Genomic DNA, 21,007 nt, shown 5'->3' with positions numbered 1-21,007 from the left:
AGGGTGTGGTATGCGTGCAGGGAAGGGAAAGAAGAGAAAGTCCACAAATGTCAGAGAAAGATGAGAGACTGGGAAGACACACGGCCCACTGTATAGGATTGTGGACTTGCATCTCAGAGTGCTGTGTTCAAATCCCAATTTTGTGATTTTAGGGTACTGAAGTGCTCTGGCCCTCAGTTTTCTCACTTGCAAAATGGGAACAATAATACTTAGCTTCTAATATGATTATGTGAGCAAAATTTATCTTTCTTATAAATACAATTCTCAATAAAGTAGCAGGAGCACTGTGAATGCTCGGCGGAGGAAGCTATGGGTCACATCAGGTCATTTTGTGCAATCCTCAATAATCAGGAGAATTTTCTAATCTCTGCAAGATGACACACAGAGTTGCAGAAGTTATCCAACTTACCAAGAGTTCTTTCCTGAGGAAAGGCTTTTTAAAATTGTCTTTTTGAAGGAAAAAAAAAAAAAAACAGCCAAAGCTTTCCTATGGGCTTCTTCATTCAGAGATGGGATTTTTCTTCACATGTTTGTTCTGAAACCTTGGATGCGGCATCAAAATAAAGGCGTCTGGCTGCCCTTGGGTTTCGGATGCCCACGATGGCGCAGACGGAGTGGACAGTTACATCCAATAGGTGTCTAGTGTCTTTTCCCTCAAGAGATAAGGACGGTGGAACCCAGGCCTCCTCACGCCTGTTGTGGGGTCATGGTGCGCCCTCTGGTGGCCCATCCCTTTAAACAGCTTTATCACCTGCAGAGCAAAGGATTCAAGCCATCACCTCCTGGTGGGCTCTTCTCTCTGCAACCAGCAGATCCAGTTAAAGCTTCTGAGATTCCCCGAGAGATTATTATTATTTCACACATATGTCATCTTGTGCCTGTCTCCATCTGTCCTGCCAGAAAAGCAGCCAGTAAGAGGTGGTGCCATGACCCAAAAAGGAAGTACCTGGGGAAGGGAGCCAACTCCAGGCCACGGAGACCTGTGCATCACATAGGGGAATTTTAACTTAGCACCCTAACCAGTGTCCTTAGAGTAGAGGGGGGATGCTGCAAGATCTGATGGGCCAGGATCAGGTTCACACTTCCGAAGGGTCACTGTGGCTTTAGTGAGAAGAGTGCACTGCAGGATAGAAAATCCAGAGGCATTGCAGAGGTCCAGGGCAGAGATGATGGTAGGTAGCCCAGACCAGGGGCTGCTGATGGAGGTGCAGCTCTGGGAATAAGTTCTTGGAGGTGTTTGGAGGGTCTCATCACACAGGACACAGCTACTGATGAGATGTGGGGAGTCATGAAGAGGAAGGGACTGGGGGTGCTGCTTGGATCTGTGGCTTGAGTAGCGAGGGAGAGGGTGGTAGCATCTGTTGAAACCAGGACGCTGAAGGCAGTGGTCTGCAGGCATGGGTAGATGTTTGCTATAGGACTCTTTTCTTTCTTTCTTTTTTAAGATTTATTTTATTTATTTGAAAGACAGAGTTACAGAGAGAGGTAGAGACAGAGAGAGAGGTCTTCCATCTGCTGCCTCACTCCCCAGATGGCCACATGGGCGGAGCTGCGCTGATCCAAAGCCAGCAGCCAGGCGCTTCTTCCAGGTCTCTCACATGGGTGCAGGGGCTCAAGGACTTAGGCCATCTACCACTGCTTTCCCAGGCCAAGGCAGAGAGCTGGATCAGAAGTGGTGCAGCTGGGACTAGAACCAGCATCCATGTGGTATGCCGACTAGAACCAGCATCCATGTGGTATGCCAGCACTGCAGGCCAGGGCTTTAACCCTCTGTGCCACAGTACAGTCCCCGGAGTCATTTCTTGGGAGGAGCCAGTGTCCCCAGTAAGTGGGCGGGCCAGGTGGTCTGCTCGCTCTCTCTCTCTCTCTCTCTCTGGCGCTGTTTCTGCAGCAGCACTGCTGCGGTGTCCTCCAGCCCTCGCAGTGGGGAGCAGGTGCTGGTGTGTGTCAGCCCAAGTGGTCCCCATTCTGGATTCATGGGGGATAAAGTGGGGAGGTGCCTCAGTGTTACCATTTCCCCTTTCCCAACCGTCGGCCATGGTCACAGTGTGATCAACTCAGGCAAGGGTTATCAATGGATGCTGAAGCCAGTTTGGTGGTAAGCAGGCTATTTGCCTGTTACAAAGTGTCTCCCCGAAGACTGTTCAGTAAAGCATAGAGGGGAAGTTGTAGGGGGAATAAATGCAGGGGGACCCACCAGGCTCTCTCCTTCAGTTGTTGAGTTCTGTAAAAGCACAAGGTTGTTGCCAAGGAGAACTCTCCCTGTGTTCCACCTTAACCCTGGGACCAGAGCACCACCACACCTGGGCAGGCTGATGCCAGCTGCTTGCTTGCTTGCTTGCTTGCTTGCTTTCTAAAGATTTTTTATTTATTTCTTTGAGAGGTATAGTTACAGACAGAGGGAGAAACAGAGAGGTCTTCCCTCCACTGGTTCACTCCCTGAATAGCTGCGACAGCCAGAGCTGGGCCAATCCAAAGCCAAGAGCCAGGAGCTTCTTCCCAGTCTCTCACGTGGATGCAGGGGCTCAGCACTTGGGCCATCTTCCCACTGCTTTCCCAGGCTACAAGCAGAGAGCTGGATGGGAAGAGGAGCAGCTGGGACACAAACCAGTGCCTGTATGGGATGCTGGCGCCACAGGCAGAAACAGCCTAATCCAGCACAGAGCCGGCCCTGCCAGCTGCTTTCTAACGTGAGACACTCGGAGGGATGCAGCAGGTGCATCAACTGAATCTCAGAAGAAGGAAGATCCAGATAAGCCCAAGTTGAGGGACATGCTAGAAATCTCCAGGCCTGCAGCCCTCTCACAGTGTCCCATACTGTAAAAGACAAAAGCTGAGGGACTATCACAAAATAAAAGGAACCTCACAACCTTGTTTTAATGTGCAATCTTAGATTAGGGAAACATGCTGTAAAGGCCAACATTGGAAAGATGGCGAAGATTGTGTTTAGTGACAGATTAACCTCAGCATCACATCCCGGAATGTGCTCACTGTACTCTGTCCTTGCTCTTAGGAGAAGCCGAAGTGTGCAGGTGGGAAGCATCAGATGCCTGCAGTGTGCCTCAGATACTCCCCAAGAAAGAGAATAATCATGGTAACACTAAGACAGAAAGCAGATGTGGCAAAATGTTAATAATTGGTGACTGCAGGTAACAGCATAAGAGAGCAATGTCTCTTTTTGCTACTCCTTGGGGGATTATATTTTTTTCTCAAATTTCAAAGAAAAATGATCTATCCAACCCATATACAAACACTGAAGATTCTAACTGGCATTTCTTTTTTAAGGTCAAATATTTTACTATTATCCTTCCTGGCCACTGAATTCCATCTTGATGAAATGTCAACATAGGAAACAGGTGAAGGAGTAATTTCCTGCCCTGCCAGACTCTTAGGAATGTACAGTATTTGCTGTCTGTTCAAAAGCTGCGGTGTTAAGAGAGGAATTTCTTTTAAATCCAGGTACCAAGGTTGCAAGCTCCCGGTGCCCAAGGAGCAGCTGGTACAAGAGTGGCCGCCTGCAGGTACTGCTGTCCCCCGGCCACGTGGCAGTAGCAGCCCCTAGAACCAGCCGGCTGTGAGTGCACCTGCTGTTCCCGCTCAGGCAACACGAGTCTTTCAGATGCTCCTGCTCGCAGGGCATCATCTGCGATCCTCTCGCTGCCCCAGTGAGCATATGTGGGAGATCAGAGATCAGCGCACTGAGTTGGATCTTGGAAGGCAGCCCGTCCAGCTCACCTCCCCCCTTCCCATCTGTGGCTTTAATTTCCTCTACCGTGTCGTAACCAACTGTCACCCGCTCTCTGCTCAAACCCGGTCAGTGGCTGGAATTCCTGGAAGGCCCGTGTACTTCTGCATAGCTTTAATCATTTGAACATGCTTTCTCTTAACGAGCATCATAACAAATGTCTTCTTCGTATTTCAAGATACCTAATAAATTATTTTTAGAAAAGCTACCAGATCAGGATAACTGAAATTGTGGAACACTTCAGATATTTACAGTAAATAATTAAAACTAGGGGCAGGCATTTGGTGCATTTGTTAAGACACCACTTGGGATACCAGCATTCCATATCTGCATGCTTGGCTTCGAGTCCCAGCTTCACTTTATTTCTTTTCTTGAAATGCAGAATTAGAGAGGGAGACACACACACACACACACACACACACACACACACGTCTTCCACCTGCTGGTTCAATCTCCAAATGGCTGGGGCTGGGCCAGCAGCTTCATCCAGGTCTCCCATGTGGGTGCAGGGGACCAAGGACCTGAGCCATTTCTGCTTTCCCAGGAGCATTAGTAGGGAGCTTGATCGGAAGTGGAGCAGCCAGGACTTGAACCGGTGCCCATGTGGGATGCCAGCACCGCAGGCAGTGGCCTAACCACATGCTGGCCCTCCAGTTTCACCTCTGATTCCAGCTTCCTGGTAATGTGCGCCCTTGGGAAGGTGATGGCTCAAGTCCCTCCTTGCCACCCACATGGGAGATGAATTAAGCTCCTGGATCCTGACTTGAGCCTGACCCCACCCCAGCTGCTTCAGGCATTTTTGAAAGGAACCGATGGAGTGGGAGCTCTTGCTCTCACTCTCTCTTCACTCTCTCTCACTCACTTTCTGTGTGTGTGTGTCCTTTTTTTTTTTTGACAGGCAGAGTGGACAGTGAGAGAGAGACAGAGACAGAGAGAAAGGTCTTCCTTTGCCGTTGGTTCACCCTCCAATGGCCGCCGCGGCCGGCGCATTGCAGCCAGCGCATTGCGGCCAGCATACCACACTGATCCGAAGGCAGGAGCCAGGTGCTTCTCCTGGTCTCCCATGGGGTGCAGGGCCCAAGGACTTGGGCCATCCTCCACTGTCCTCCTGGGCCACAGCAGAGAGCTGGCCTGGAAGAGGGGCAACTGGGACAGTATCCGGCGCCCTGACTGGGACTAGAACCCGAGGTGCCAGTGACGCAGGCGGAGTATTAGCCTAGTGAGCCGTGGCGCTGGCCGTGTGTGTGTCTTTGTAACCTCTCTCTCAAGTAAGTACATATAAAACCTTAAAAAATAAAATTATATTTCAGACCTTTTGGCAAGGCATTTCAGTATATTGTTTGGAAGCCATAGTGATATACTTTGGAAGGGCCCTGGTTCGTTGCCTTCTGAGATGAGTCTGTTTGTGGCGATATTTTAAAAATAAATATAGAGCTAAATTACATGACCACCTACAGAAAGGAACTGCACACGTGTGGGTGGTGTATATGCACATAGAAGGGCCATGGAAATACCACAGGTCTGTCCAGGAGGGGCGACTGGGTAGGGGTTAAGAGGAGGCTCTTACTTTCTACCACTCGTATTTTGTTGTCTGCTTTTTTTTTTTTTTTTCACAAGGAAAGCATTCTATTTTTAACAGTTAAGACTGATAATGAGAAATGTGAAAAACAGCAACAGAAAGGGACGTGACTTACGCTGAGCCAGAGTCTGGTTGCCCGGAGTTTCCAGTTTGCACTGCTCTGCATGGCCCGGGAGAAGCCAGCCGCTGCTTTCCCGTGGCAGAATCGGCTGCCTGACGGGCCTTCAGGCCCCTGGCTCCTCTTCTGCGAGCTAAATGCTCCCAGTTACTGCAGGCGCCTCCTGGCAGGCAGAGTTCCAGGTGTCCTTGCTGTGCCGTCGCCCTCCACTGGACCCAGACAAGAGGCGGCTGGAGAGGAATACGGTGGGAGGGTCAGGTAGCTGTTGGCCATCTGTGGAAAATGAGCGAGTGTGTGGTTTGCAGAAATTGTGTCAGACTGGGCCCAGCTTTTTGGGGTGTCAAATTCAGGGGATGAGACAGCTACTGCAGTGGCTTGTCCTCCTTGAAGTAGCTTCACCACCTTGGAAATGGCCCCAAACCCCATACTTAACGTGTCAGAATCCTTAAGACACCTGATTCCACTTTGTCCTAAGGTTAATGGCTTAGCTAAGGTGAATTTTGTTTTTCCCATCCTAGGTGTCATTGTTTCCTCTCTTGGAAAAATGTATTGCCTCCAGGAATCATGAGAAGTAACCGTGGTATTGCTTGGCCTTTTGGCTAAGATCAAGTGTGAGAGGTAACTGTGGCACAGCCAACATGCAAACGTTGCATCAGGGTGTCACCAAGGTGCAGGCACACAACCAAGCAGCCACCTGTGCCGCTTACCAGCTCTGTGACTGGGGAACATTTCTCTGCTCCATGCCTCAGTTTCCCTATCTGTACTGTGAGGCCAGTAGTGATCACCACCTCACACAGTTAACATGAGGTTTGAATGAGTTACAATTTCAAAAATGTTGTTTGGTTTAAAAAAAAAAAAGTGGGAAAACTTGACCTTGAATCTATTCTTACTGGAATGGTCTGAAGACAGAATATATAAACAAAATCTGTGTGAGTGGATCTGCTTGGCAGATGGCAGGATCAGGCTGGGTTCTGTTTAGCAAACATGACCAAAGACTAGAGTTCTGTCAGCTGCAGCTCCCTCCGGCTGCACACACGGAGGAACTTGGCCTTGCACGGATTAGTGCCTGGCACCTGCCTGCCTTCCCGCTGCTCCTGTCCATAAAGGCTGATAGACCAGCCTCAGTAGCACTGCGAGGACACAGACAATTTAAACGGCTGCCACCCCAAGCCCTTTTCAACAGTACAGTTACAGGGCAACTGTTTGGCCTAGCAGTTAGATGCATGTATCCCATAGCAGCGGCAGGGTGCCTGGTTCGAGCCCCAGCTCCTCCGCTTCCAATCCAGTTCCCTGCTACCGTGCATTCTGGAAGGCAGCAGGTAAATACAAGTACATGGGCTCCTGCCACCTGCGTGGGAGACCCAGGTGGAGCCCCCTGGCTCCTGGCTTTGGCCTGGCCCTGGCCTGGCTGTTGCAGACAGTTGGGAAGTGAACCAGCACGTGGAAGACCTCTCTCTGTCTCTCCCTCTCTCTCACTATGTGTCTCTTTGCCTCTCAAATAAAATAAAAACAACCAAACTTAAAAATGTCTTCAGTACAGCCACTGAGAGGAAACGCCCGCCATGCCTCGTTATTGTGATTCTTTTGTTTGCATGAAGTCTCACAGAGTTTGCTTAGGGTACACAGAGAACATTCTCTGTTTCTCTCGCAATGTGTTGCTAATGTTTGTGCATGAGACAGGTTGGATGTCTGCAGGGGCCTGTTCTTTTCCTGCTTTGTGATGGACACATAATAGTTGTATGTGTTCGTGGGGTTTGGTGCAGTGTTGAAACACACGTGTACAGTGAGAACTGATCAGATGCATAATCAGTGTTTGCATTTCCTTCTCTTTCGTGAGGTTTGGGGCCTCGAAGCTGCTCCCTTCCTCCTCTTCATAGGGCATATAACACGCCTCCCCGGGGCTGTGGAACACAAGAACCTAGCACTTCTTTTTGCTTTGTTTTTTAAAGATTGATTTATTTGAAATTCAGAGTTACAGAGAGAGGCCAGACGCCTGCCGTGAGACCTCACTACTTGAATTAAATTTTAGTCCCTGTTTCCTATCATCCCTGCATCCTTTCCCTGCCCCTCTGGTGACCTCTGCTCTAAGTTCAGATGGACAGTGTTTAACTTGCACACAGAGAGATGAATGTGCGGTATTTGCCTGTCTGTGTCTGCCATGTTTCCCTTGACATACTGATCCAGTTCTGTCCATTTGGCTGCAGATGTCAGGATTTCATTCTTTGGGTATTTTTATTTTTTAAAAATTCTTATTTACTTAACTTCAAAGGTGGAGTTACAGAAAGAGAAAGGGAGAGAGAGAGAGGGAGAGGCAGAGGCAGCGAGAGAAAGAAGAACTCTTCCACCTGCTGGTTCACTCCCCAAATGGCCACAATGGCTGGGGCTGGGCTGGTCTGAAGCCAGGATCTAGGAGCTTCCCCCAGGTTTCCCAAGTGGGTAGCAGGGGCCCAAGCACTTGGGCCATCCTCTGCTGCTTTCCCAGATGCATTAGCAGGGAGCTGGATTGGAAGTGGAACAGCCAGGACTCAAACTGTTTCCCATATGGGATGCCTGCCCCACAGGTGGCAGCTTTACCAGCTATGCCACAGTGCTGGCCCCAGGATTTCATTGTTTTATGGCTGAATAACATCCTTTTTTTGTATCTATACCACATTTTTATCACCCATGCATCCATTGAGAGACAGATTGATTCCATATCTAGCCATTAGTACAGTTACAATAAATGTAGGAGTGCTTGGTGCTTCTTCCATACACTGAGTTCCTTTCCTTTGGATAGATATGCAGAAGTGGGGCATTCTGGATACCTAGAAGTGGGCTGGATCTGTTTCCTAGCTTGGGGGAGACCCTCCTGCTGCTCGCCATAATGCTTGTACAGTTGACATCGCCACGTCCTCAGCGGGGTTTGTTACTTTTCTTCTTTTTGCTAACAGTCATTCTCACGGGCGAGGTGGTAGCTCACGGCGGTTGTGATTTGCAGTCCTCGTGGCTGGCGATCCTGAGCAGTTTTTCATATGTTGGCCCTCTGTACCTCTTCTCCTGAGAACTGTCTGTTCAGGTTCTGTGCCCATCTCTTGCATGCTTGTTGGGCTTTTTGTGGTTGAATCCAGGGTTCTTCCTGTGCTCAACAGAGCAGCAAGCTAGAAAGTCTTCTGGAACTGGATCCAGGTTCCTCCTCTCACTTCCCTTCCCTACGATTGAAAGCAAATCCCTGAGGGCATGGTGACCCTCCCCCAAGGCTCTGATTGCCACTGGGACTGCTCTGTGTAGGGTGTTGGACTCAGTACAGCAAGACAGACAGTGGCTTGCTCAGTACAGCAAGTCAGAGAATACTCTGGAAAAACCTCTCTTCTGAGAGCATTTATCCATCAGCCTTCTTAACATTGAGCGTAATATTCCATTTCCCCTAAACGTAGTTATTATGAGTATGTAATGATAAAGTACTTTGGGGGTTGCAGACTCAAATGCCTGCTGTAGCAAGATAGGAAGCATAAATCGGTGATTTGAAACAGGTGGAACACAATAGACAGTGGTGGTGACTGTGGCAAAGTTGGAGGTATATGTCTAGCAGAAGGAATTCCAGTTCAATATTAAAAGCAAAACAAAACAAAATGGTACTGGTAAAATGGCGTCTCTTAATGTCAGATTAGCCCAAGGGCCGAACTTCACTCATCTGCTTGCAGTTCTCAGGAATAAAAAGCCATGTGGCACTGTAAAGTGGAAGGAGATGGGTTTTGGAGTGCAGCTCCCCTGTGTTTGAATCTTGGCTGTGTAGCCTCAGGGAAGTTACTGAACCTCTTTGAGGGCTTGGTTTTACTCACTTGTGAAGCGGAAATCCTAGCCCCTGTCTCCGGGGTGGTTGTGAAGGCGGAGAGAGCCTGCTGGTCACGGTGCTGGTTCAGCAAGCTTGGACCTCTGTGTGTGAGCGGCTGCCCGCTTGATCCTCGAGGGCTCACAGCAGCACTTTGTGCCCCAGCTTATGCTTTTCCAGGGTGTTGAGGTCTCCGAGCCCGCAGTGAAGTTAGAAAGCTGAGAGTATAAAGATGAAGTAGACAAACCTAGCAGAAGGCCACCGAGACCGCGGTGCTGTGGCCTTGTCCTGGGGTCCTCCTGCCCCTGGGGTCTGGCCCCCAGCCTTCCCCATCAGGGGCTTCCCTACTGCACTCAGAAATGATGTGATGCTTCGGGATGAGTCACACGGACTTCACCTGCAACTGGAGCACACATGAAGCGCCATGTCTGTGTCCTACCGTTTCCTCATGGAGCTCTGGTCTCCCCCAAGCCCACGGAACCCACTCCCGGCATCAGAGCATCCAGAAACTCGGAGATACCGATGATAGCGTTTGCTTGCTGTAGTATTAAAAATACAGCACTTTGGGGAAGGCACAGGACACGTTTCCTGACACGACTTCTTCCGGGAGCTTCCAAACATGCAGAAGTGGTGGTCTTTGGCTGAAGTCTGGTCCGGGGTGTTCTCTGCGCTGGGGCAGGGGTGTGTGTTACAAACAAAGACTGAGGCTGGCAGACTTAGCAAAGGAAATTTGAATTTCAGATAAAAATGAATGGATTTTTAGCTTGAGTACACTCTATTCCAGTGGATAATATAGAGTTTCAGTGTATGGGACAGTTTTTTTGTTGTTCATCTGAAATCCAAATGTCGCTGAACATCGTGTACATGGGTGTGGCAACCCTAATCCCAGTCCACTAGATAAAAGCCACTGGTGAGGCTCAGGGCTCAGGCCGAGGAGGGATCCCTCCCGGAGAGACTGAGAGTTGACGAGCAAAGCCTCCCGCGGAGGGAGGCGCAGCTTCGGCTCCAGGGAGCCTCCAGCCCAGTGGTGGCAGGCACGTGGCAGTGGGGACCATTGAAGAAATTCCTCCTGTCCCGTGTTCTTTTAGAGGGAAAAGAATAGAGTAGTATTGGGATAATCAAAGAGGAAGTCTCCAGCAATATAGGAATGCTATCCTGGGAACGTCCGGAGGCAATCGTCTCTCCTTTCTTTACAAAGGGCAGACAGAGCCTCAAGCAGTGTCCCATTTCAAATGAGGGAGAAGGGCTAGGTCGATAGGTGTGTGTGAGTGTGTATGTGTGTGAGTGTGTGTGTGGTGGTAGTAGTGGGAGGATGAGGAAGTAGAAGGGGAAAGAACTAAGACAAAAATACGTGACTATTCCCCACATCTAACCCGTCCCCAGGTTGGGGGCTTCTCTAACGTTTTTTCTGCAATGTTAAAAATGTCCATGGGATGCCTGATCCTGGAAGAAATCACGGGAACGCACACACACAAGCAGGAAACGCCCTTCTGTGGCTCCAGCACCGTAGCAGAGGGAGAGAACGCTCCGCGCCGGCAGCTCCGCATCCACTCGGCCTCCTCCCCGGAGCCGGGCACATCCGTGTTCTGCTCTGGGAATGGTCTCCCAGGCCGTGGAACATCATTCCTGGGGGGCTGCCTGCCCACACATCTGCCTGCTCACCTGGATGCCACGGGTGATTTCAGTGTCCAGCCCAGGGAGCGTCCAGGACCGGAAACCCTGTGTTTCCTTCATCCTGGGAGGGGAACCATGGTGGGCTCTCTGATGAGTTCCCATCACCCAGACCCTGGGACCAGCTCTGGATCCTGGGTCTGCCAGAAGCCGGCGCTTCAGCTTTACTCTGAATTCCGTGGCTGCAAGTTGGTTGCCCTGGTGTTCCCCACCCCGTGTGCATGTGCTTTGCAAAAGTGGAGTCCCTTGATCAAGGGCTGGAGACTGCTTCCCCTGCCCTGGTCCCTGGGGTCCTCGTGACACCTTGGCCCACAGAACGCAGGGGAAGGGGTCGGCTGCCAGCTCGGAGCCTTGGCTCCAGGATTCCTCCTGTGCTTCCACTCTCTCTCGGAATCTTAACCCCCGGGCAGGCCGAGAGCGACTTGGGCTGCGGCAAGATGAGAAGCATCTAGCACCCAGGGGCTAGGGCCGCCTGCTGGACCCACAGCTGCCCTCAGATACGTGGGGAAGCCCAGCCCACATTACAGAGTAAACTGAACTGACAGGTCTAAGCCGCTAAGATTGTGGCGGCCTGCTGTGCAGCAATCACTAACTGATGCTTGTATGAACTTCCGCCTTCGCTCAGTAAGTTCCTTTTTTGGAGAATTTCTGTGAGCACCAACGAAGAACTCTCGTCCACACCTGGGAACCCATCTCCGTGCTTCTGGCAGCACGCGCTCAGGCCGCGCGTCAGCTTTGGGAATCCACTCTGCCTCACTTTGCAAGTCATTTTGAGCATCGTCCTCTAAGAATAAGCTGTACAGGGTGAAGAAGGAAAGCCTCCCCTCTGCTGCGTTGGAGCCTCTGCCCGGGTCAGGTTTCCCGGTGACGCAGCCGTTGGCCAGCACGGTCCACTCAGCAGGAAGTGCCTTTAACCCGCTTCTCCGTGAGATTATTGCACAGAGCCATGATTATTCCCCGCCTGGTGACCAAGAAAAGGACAGAGTCCTGCCTCAGGGGTGTTACTGTTTGCTTCTTTGGAGAGAGAGGAAAAAATCATTTTATTTGGAATGTTCCATTCTTTTCAAATTAAAACATTCATTTTGATGCAAAGAATCTTACAAAACAAGCATGCAGATAAGGCATAGTATGAAGAAACTGTGGAGGAATTTCAAAATGTTTTTGCACAAAAATAAACTTATCTTTTAAGTTAATTTTTCCATGAGCATTTTGAAGTGTCTCATATAAGACTTGTGCATGAAGAAGACAAAAAAGAGGTAATTATCTCCCATAATCTCATTTTCTGCATCTTTTTGCACCAAAATAAAGCCAGCTCTTAATTCCACCCCTGCAAACTCTCAGAAGCACTCCCATGTTTTAGGATTCAGGGTAGGCTCGGCCCCACAGTCTGTGGTCCCCATTCCCTTGAAAAGTCCATCACTGGGGCCAGCATCACGCATAGTGGGTGAAGCCACTGCCTTCAGTGCCAGCATCCCACATAGTTTCTGGTTCAAGTCCCAGCTACTACACTTATGACCCAGCTCCCTGGTAATGGCCTGGGAAAGCAGTGGAAGATGGCCCAAGTGCTTGGGCCCCTGCACCCACGTTGGAGACTCAAAAGAAGGTCCTAGATTCAGCCTGACCCGGCCCTGACCAATGCAACCATTTGGGACGTGAACCAGAAGATGGAAATGGAAGTGTGTTCTCTGTCTCTGTCTCTCCCTCTCCCTCTCCCTCTCCCTCTCTGTAACTGCCTTTCAAAAAAGAAAAGACCATCATTATTATTCTCCATGTCAGTTTTCACTTCTATCTTAAAAATAAACAAAGAGAAAGGTTGAGTTGATAGTTTTTATTAATAACATTGAGATTTCTTTTGTTTTTTTCTTTGGTGAAGTTGATTACTTTTTTCTGGATTGTTTATCATTTAAAAAAAATTTTTTTTGGACAGGCAGAGTTAGACAGTGAGGGAGAGAGACAGAGAGAAAGGTCTTCCTATCCGTTGGTTCACTCCCCAAATGGCCACTACGGCTGGCGCACTGTGCTGATCCAAAGCCAGGAGCCAGGTGCTTCCTCCTGGTCTCCCATGCGGGTGCAGGGCCCAAGCACTTGGGCCATCCTCCACTGCCCTCCCAGGCCACAGCAGAGAGCTGGCCTGGAAGAGGAGCAACCGGGACAGAACTGGCACCCAACCGGGATTAGAACCTGGGGTGCCAGTGCCACAGGCGGAGGATTAGCCTGGTGAGCCGCGGTGCTGGCCTAAAAATATTTTGAACTGGCACGTGAAATTGTGCATACTTCCAGGGTATCGTGTGCTGGCTCAATGCATGTGTGTATTAGGCATGTGGGATTCAAGGAAAACCTAATTATCTCCTTAAGCATTTGTCACCACTTTTTTTTTTTTTTTTTTTTTTTTTTTTTTGGTGCAAATGTTTAGAATCTTTTCTTACAGCATGGTAGAAAAGTGTGCAGAGCACATTATTCTGTGACCAGCCTGCTGTGCAGGGGACACCAGAGCTCCTTTCTTCTGTCTGACTGTCACTCGGGACTCGTCAACCACCCGTCCGCCCGCCCTCTCTCACCACACCCTCCCAGCCTCTGGTCGTCACCACCATGCGCTCCGCTTCTGCGAGCTTCCCTGCCGCACTGATAGGAGTGAGAGTGCTGCTCATCTGCCTCTGCCTGGCTGAGCTGGCCCACCACGTGACCCTCCCCTTGTTACAGATGGCAGCGTTGCTCCTCAGGGCGGCATAGTGTTCCGTTGGATATATGCATCCCATTGTCTTTATCCCTTCATGTGCCAGTGGATCCTTAGGTTGTTTCCACTTCTTGGCTGCAGTGAACAGTGTTGCAATAGCGGATGGACAGATCTCATCTTCCGTGGGTGTCTGCCCAGGAGTGGAATCGCTGGGTCCCGCGGTACTTCAGTTTTCAGTTTCTTGAGGAACCTGTTTTCTGCAGTGGTGGATCAGTTCACATTCCCACCATCGGGGCGGGACCGCTCCCTCTCCTCCACGTTCCCACGAGCTCTTTCAGCTTTCTAACAGTTGACAACATCACGGGAGTGAGGGGGTGTCTCATTGTGGTTTTGATTTGTATTTCCCTGGTGATTTTTTAAAGATTTTATTTATTTATTCGACAGATAGAGTTACAGACAGTGAGAGAGACAGAGAGAAAGGTCTTCCTTCCATTGGTTCACTCCCCAAATGGCCGCCATGGCTGGTGCGCTGCGCCGATCTGAACCCAGGAGCCAGGTGCTTCCTCCTGGTCTCCCATGGGGTGCAGGGCCCAAGCGCCTGGGCCATCCTCCACTGCCCTCCCAGGCCACAGCAGAGAGCTGGACTGGAAGAGAAACAACCAGGACCAGAACCTGGTGCCCATATGGGATGCAGGCGCCGCAGGTGGAGGATTAACCAAGTGAGCCACAGCGCCGGCCCTCCCTGGTGATTTGTGATATTGAGTATCTTTTCTTGCCATGTGTGTGTCTTACTTTGAGAATCGTCTGTTCAGATTTCTTGCCCATTTTTCTATAATTATTTGTCACTTCGCTATTGCCTTGAATGTCTCCTGTGTCTCCTGTTGTCTTGAATGTCTGCTGGTGTCTATGCCAGATGTGGACTGCCGAATGTTTTCTCCCATGCCGCAGGTTTTCTCTTCGCCAGGTTGGTCACTTTCTTGTCTGTGCAGCAGCTTTTTAGTTTAATGAAACCCGTATCTATTTTTATTTTCATTCTCTCTGCTTTTGGCATCTCTCGAAGGAAGCCCTCCTCCATCCCAGTGCCCTGAAGCATTTCCCGTGTTTTCTTCTGATGGTTTCACAGTTATGGGTCTCTTTTTTCTTTAAGTCATCTCAGACATTCAACCAGACTCAGCATTTCAGCTTCATCCCGAACACACCTATTGAATGTTTATTTTTTTTAAGGATTTGATTTATTTACTTGGAAGGCAGAGTTAGAGAGGGAGGGAGAGGGAGGGAGAGGGAGAGAGAGAGAGATCTTTCATCTGCTGCTTCACTCCCCAAATAGCCACAACAGCCAGGGCTGGGCCAGGCTGAAGACAGGAGCCAGGAAGTCATCTGAGTGTCCCATGTGGATGGCAGGGGTGTAAATATCTGGGCCATCTTCAGCTGTTTCTCCAGGCACATTAGCAGGGAGCTGAATGGGAAGTGGAACAGCCAGGACTCGAACCAGCAATCATATGGGATGCTGGCACTGCAAGTCATGACCTAACCAACTGTCCCACGACGCCAGCCCCACTTTCAGATCTTAAAATCTTTAATCCGTTTATATGTATATATGTGTGTGGTGAAAGATAGGTGTCTAGCTTTATTCTTCTGTATGTAGAGTTTGAGTTTTCCCTGTACCACTTACTATAAAGGCTGTCCTTTCTCTAATGTGTGTGTGTGTGTGTGTGTGTGTGTTTTTATAGCTAGGTTGAAGCTCACTTGGCTGTAGATGTATCTGTTAACTTCCAGGCTCTATATTCAGTGAATTTTCTATCTTCTGATATTTTCATTTTTTAAAAGATTTTTATTTATTTATTTGAGAGGTAGAGTTAGAGAGAGACAGACAGACAGACATTCGCTGGTTCACTCCTCCAAATGGCCGCAACAGCCGGAACTGGGTGAATCCAAAGCTAGGAGCCAGGAGGTTCTTCCAGGTCTCCTACATGGGTGCAGGGGCCCAAGGACTTGGGCCATCTTCCACTGCTTTCCTAGGCCACAGCAGAGAGCTGGATCGGAAGTGGAGCAGCTGGGACTTGAGCCAGCACCCATAAGGGATGCAGATGCCACAGGCAGAGGCTTAGCTTACCACACCACCAATATTTTCGTTTTACTTGTTAGTGCCTCCTGCTTTTACTTCATAGGACAGGTCTGGTGGTGATAAACCCTTTTAGTTTAATTTTGTGTTGTTTGTTTTTTGTGTGGTTTTTTTTTTTTTTTTTTTGGTCGGGGAGTATCTCTATGTCTCCTTCATATCTCTTTTTAAAAAGATTTATTTATTTATTTGAAAGGCAAAGTTACAGAGAGGCAGAGGCAGAGAGAGAGAAAGAAAGAGAGACATCTTCCGTCTGCTGGTTCACTCCCCAGATGGCCAGAACTGCCAGAGCTGCACCAATTGGGAGCCAGGAGCCAGGAGCCAGGAGCTTCTTCCCAGTCTCCCACATGGATGCAGGGACCCAAGAACGTGGGCCATCTTCTATTGCTTCCCAGGCTATAGCAGAGAGCTGGATGGGAAGTGGAGCAGCTGGGACTCAAACCTGCACCATGTGGGATACCAGCACTGCAGGTGGTGGCTTTACCTGCTACACCACAGCATAGGACGTGTCTTAAGGACAGCTTTACTGGGTCCAGTATTCTTGGTTGGTAGTTTGGTTTGTATTCATTTGTTTGTTTTTACCTTCACGGCTATAAAAATCTCATCGCATTCTCTCTTAGCTTGTAAGGTTTCTGCCCGGAAGTCTGCCATCAGGTGCATGGGGACATATATGTTGTTTGTTTCTCTTCTTTGGCAGCTTTGAGAATTGTATCTTGACCCTGAACTTTGTAGAGCTTGATTATCCTGTGTCTTGGGGTGGACTGGGTTGAGTTGAATCTGGTGCCCTGAGCCGCCTGTACCTGAGCAGTCGCATCTTTCTCTAGGAGTGGCCGTGTTCTCTCTTTTCAGACGCTTCCTAGCCCTTGGCCTTTTCAAGTGCTCCTTGAACCTTATTAACTTGAATATTTGCTCTTTTAATGTTGTTCCAAAGTTCCCAAAAGCTTTCTTCATTCATCTTTTTTTTATTTTTCCTCAGAAAAAGGGAATTTTCAAGTCTGTTTAAAGCTCAGTCCTCTGTCTATGTGGTGTATTTTGTTTTTGATGCCTTCTGTCACATTTTGAATTTCACTTTTAACATACTTTTCAGTTCAGAGATTTCTGTCTGACTTTTAAAAACTACTTCCATTTCTGTATTGTTTCTGTCAGAATAATGAATAATTTCTCTGTGTATTCCTGTATCTTGTTGAGTTTCCTTAAAATAGCTATTTTAAGTTATGTGTCTGAAAATGTACGTCTGTCGGTTGCTCTCTGGTTTCCGACCTTGCTTTGTTCAGTAGGTGAGCTCCTGGCTCCCTGAAACTCCGTGATGCTTGTTGGTGTTCAGCATCGCGTGCACATGGGAGGACTGGACATCTTCCCCACTTTTTGTAATCTGGCTTGCTTTGTGCCTGCTTTCAGAGAACCCTGAAGAACTCGCTGATTTTCTCTGAACCTCTAGACAGTCCTATTTCACCACGAGAGGGCGCCCTAAGGTTAGGTTAGCCACAAGTAGCAGTTGGTGTGTTGTCGCTGTTTGAGCACTAGAGGGGGGCCCATCCCAGGTTTGTCCCAAACTCCCAGTGGGTGCGTTCACATTGGGCTACTGGAGATTTCACCTGCAAGCACTGTGCCAGAGGCTTTGTCTGGTGCTGGGTCCTCCTGAGAGCGCAGGTGAAGCCCTGTGCTGGCACTCATCCCGCTCGGCAGTGGCTGGAGTCCTCCTCTGCTATCTGAGGTTGGAGATGGCTGCGGAGGGCCCGCAGGCTCAGCCTTCGGGTACTGTTCCGGGGACGAGAGCCTGGTCCTGCTGGTCCTGAACTTCACCTTGGAAGCTCTGATACAGGTTTCAAGTCCAAGGCCTGTGCTTAATTCCCCTTTCCCCCCAGAGGAGGAATACAGAAATGCTGTTTGGAGCTGCTTGGGGGAGGGGTGACTTGGCTCCTCTTTTTCTTGCCTTCTTCGATGTCTTTTTTCTTACACTTAGACTAAAACCAGGCACTGTGCTCTCACCCGGCTTCCTTAGTGGTCGTGACGGTGGCTTGGTACATGAGTAGTTGTCAAATTGGCATCTCTGTAGGCAGAGCGTTGCCGGAACACCTTCCTTGGCCATCACCTTGTTCCACCTCCCTGTCTTTATTTTTTTCCCACCAAATGTTAGCTTTAAGTTGAGATACTATTTGTTTAGCAGAGTGGTGGTCCGGGGCGGGGGGGGGGGGGTACAGTGCCTGCTGAATAGTCCTAGTCCTTATGCTAATGGAAACGTGTTGAATCGCCCAGGAAAAGTTAATGTTGGTCAAAATGGAGCCCCTATGGCTCTGCCTGTGCAGCATGGGAGGGGGGCATCGTCTGCATGAATTATCCACTTCAGTCCTTTGCAGCAAGGTGCACCCCTGGGAGTCTGTTCTTCTCTAGATTATTTTCCTTTGCATTTTTTTTTTTTTTTTGACAGGCAGAGTGGACAGTGAGAGAGAGAGACAGAGAGAAAGGTCTTCCTTTTGCTGTTGGTTCACCCTCCAATGGCCGCCGCGGCCGGCGTGCTGCAGCTGGCGCACCGCGCTGATCCGATGGCAGGAGCCAGGAGCCAGGTGCTTTTCCTGGTCTCCCATGGGGTGCAGGGCCCAAGCACCTGGGCCATCCTCCACTGCACTCCCTGGCCACAGCAGAGAGCTGGCCTGGAAGAGGGGCGACCGGGACAGAATCCGGCGCCCCGACCGGGACTAGAACCCGGTGTGCCGGCGCCGCTAGGCGGAGGATTAGCCTAGTGAGCCGCGGCGCCGGCCCTTTGCATTTTCTCTTTTGCTGATAATAATAATTCCTATTGTATTTATCTCATTAACCCCTACAAAAACTCCATGAGGCAGGTCATGTTATTATTCCTTCTGGAATAAATTGACCCTTGGTGAAGGGAAGCAAACAGTGCAAGGTCACATGAATAAGAACGGTCAGAGCTGGGATTCCACCCCGATTTGCCACTTCCCAAGTCATAATGGTCATAATGCTTTACCTCGATATTATATTATCTCAAGCCCTGCTGAGTCTTATTTATTTATTTATTGGTTTTAAGTACTTTTTTAAAATTTCTTTCCAAGACAGAACAATAGAAACAGAAACTAAAAAAGATCTACCATCCACTGATTCACTCCTCAGAAGTGTGCCACAGCCATGGCTAGGCCGAACCGCGTCTGTGTCTCCCACGGAGCTGCGGGGACCCGAGTGCTTGAGCCATCAACAAACAGTTGGATAAAAGCAGAGTGGGGTTTGAACCCACTCACTCCGATAAGGGATGCAGGCATCGCAAGAAACATCTTTACTGCTGTGCCACAATACAGATAGACAAAAAAAGTCACCAATATATGGGTTAAATTCCTTTATATATACACTTACATATATGTATTTTTTTAGTGGGAAGCAGTAAGTGATTTCAAGGCATTTCCTTTCGATCCTCGGATGTGTTGAATCATACCACATCCTCCTTGTCTCCCCACAGCACCTTCCCCAGGTTCCCTGGAAGTATGAAGGGGCAGGGCAGCATGCAGTGTCACCCTTCATGGGCCCACAGGGGACTCCAACGCAGAACCCCACTCATGAGCTCAAGAAACAGCAGGATTGCTGTGGCGTAGTTGCTTAGGCACTTGGTAGTCACAAACCGCACATGATGTCTACATTTTTTTTAATTTAATTACTTTTTTTGAAAGGCAGTTACAGAGAGAGGGAGAGACAAAAAAAAAGAGATTTTCCATCTGCTGGTTCACTCCCCAAATGGCTGCAACAGCCATGGCTGAACCAGGCTGAAGCCAGGAGCCAGGAGCTTCATCAAGGCCTCCTGGGTGGGTAGCAGGGGCCCAAACACTTGGGCCGTCTTTTGTTGATTTTCCCAGGCTTATTAGCAGGGATAGGAAGAGGAGCAGCCAGGACGTGAACCGGTGCCCATACGGGATGCTAGCATCCCAGGCGGCAGTTTACCTGCTACACCACTAACTTTAAATGAATTCTTTTTTATTTTTAAGATTTACTTACTTATTTGAAAGGCAGAGTTACAGAGAGAAAGAGAGACAGAGAGACCTCTTCCATCCACGGGCTCATTCCCCAGATGGCTGCTAACAGCCTAGTCCGGGCCAGGCCAAAGCCAGAAGCCAGGAGATTCTTCCAGGTCTCCCACACGTGTGTGGCAGGGGCCCAAGTACTCGGGCCGTTTTCTGCTGCTTTCCTAGGCCATTAGCAGGGAACTGGATCAGAAGTGGAGCAGCTGGGACTCCGGACACTAACAGTGCCCAAGCAGCATCACAGGCATTGATTGGCTTTACCCACTAGGCCACAATGCTGGCCCCCAATTAACTGAATGTTTGAATGGAAACAACTCCATGGAGTGAAGGCCAGTGCAGCTGGAGATGACCTTAGAAAGGGGTCAGGGCAGGTCTCTGCAGCTGGTGGATTGGAGCTGCTTTTGAAGTCCAGTTGGGAGGGCAGGAAATGCAATGGGGCTGAGAAAGGAAAGAGGAAAGGGTGAAGCAGAAGGTTGTCCTGGGGAAGGTCAGAGGTTACAGAGTCAAAGGCCTCCCTCAGGGAGCTGGGAATGTAAATCAGGGACATGGGCAGGGGTTGGGTGGGGACTGTCTGTGCGGTGCTGTAGCAGAACCCCCGAGACTGGGGGACTTAAAAAGAACAGATTTATGGGGGACCAGTGCTGTGGCATAGTGGGTTAAGCTGCCACCTACAGCACCGGCATCCCATATGGGTGCCTGTTCAAGTCCCAGCAGCTCCACTTCTGATCCAGCTCCCTGCTAACGTGCCTGGGAAAGCAGTGGAGGAAGCCAGTCCAGCTTCCTGCAACTTGCCTGGGAAGGCAGCTCACGACAGTCCAAGTACTTGGAGTGCTTGGCCTCTGCCCCTCCCATGTGGGAGACCTGAAGAAGCTCATGGCCCAGCCCTGACCATTGTGGCCATTTGGGAGTGAACCAGCAGATGGAAGATCTCACTCGCTCTCTCGTGCATACACTTTCTCTCTGAATGTCCCTCTGCCTCTCCTCCCCTGTAACTCTGACCTTCAAATAACTAAATAAATCTTTTAAAAAGAACAGATGTATAAGGGTGCTTCTAAAAGTTTGTGGAAGGGTGGGCATTGTGGCACAGCAAGGTAAGCTGCCTCTTAGGACTTCTGTACTCCATATCAGAGTGGCCAAGCTGAGTGCTGGCTCTTTGCTTCCAGTCTGGCTTCCTGTAATGCCCCTGGGAAGGCAGCCCGTGACAGTCCAGTACTTGGAGTCCTGTCACCCATGAGGGAGACCTGAAGGACTTCCTGGCTCCAGGCTTTGGC

At 49.6% G+C, this 21,007-nt stretch overlaps 1 long non-coding RNA gene across 8 annotated transcripts in view; it reads left to right on the top strand.

Annotated features, from left to right (window-relative positions):
* LOC103348213 (uncharacterized) overlaps positions 1–3,703 on the top strand; it is a 65,132-nt gene extending 61,429 nt beyond the window's left edge. For all 8 annotated transcript variants that reach the window (XR_016237134.1, XR_016237140.1, XR_016237154.1 and 5 more), the window contains 2 exons: positions 3,014–3,094; positions 3,460–3,703. This is a non-coding gene — a long non-coding RNA (uncharacterized LOC103348213). The remainder of the gene's footprint in view (positions 1–3,013; positions 3,095–3,459) is intronic.
* Positions 3,704–21,007: the final 17,304 nt, after the last annotated feature.

The sequence above is a fragment of the Oryctolagus cuniculus genome, chromosome 1 (assembly GCF_051225735.1).
Source record: "Oryctolagus cuniculus isolate XC-2025 breed Fujian yellow rabbit chromosome 1, ASM5122573v1, whole genome shotgun sequence".
Lineage (NCBI taxonomy): Eukaryota > Metazoa > Chordata > Mammalia > Lagomorpha > Leporidae > Oryctolagus > Oryctolagus cuniculus.
The sequence above is the reverse complement of the archived record's forward strand: the minus strand, read 5'-3'. Positions and strand labels throughout refer to the sequence as shown.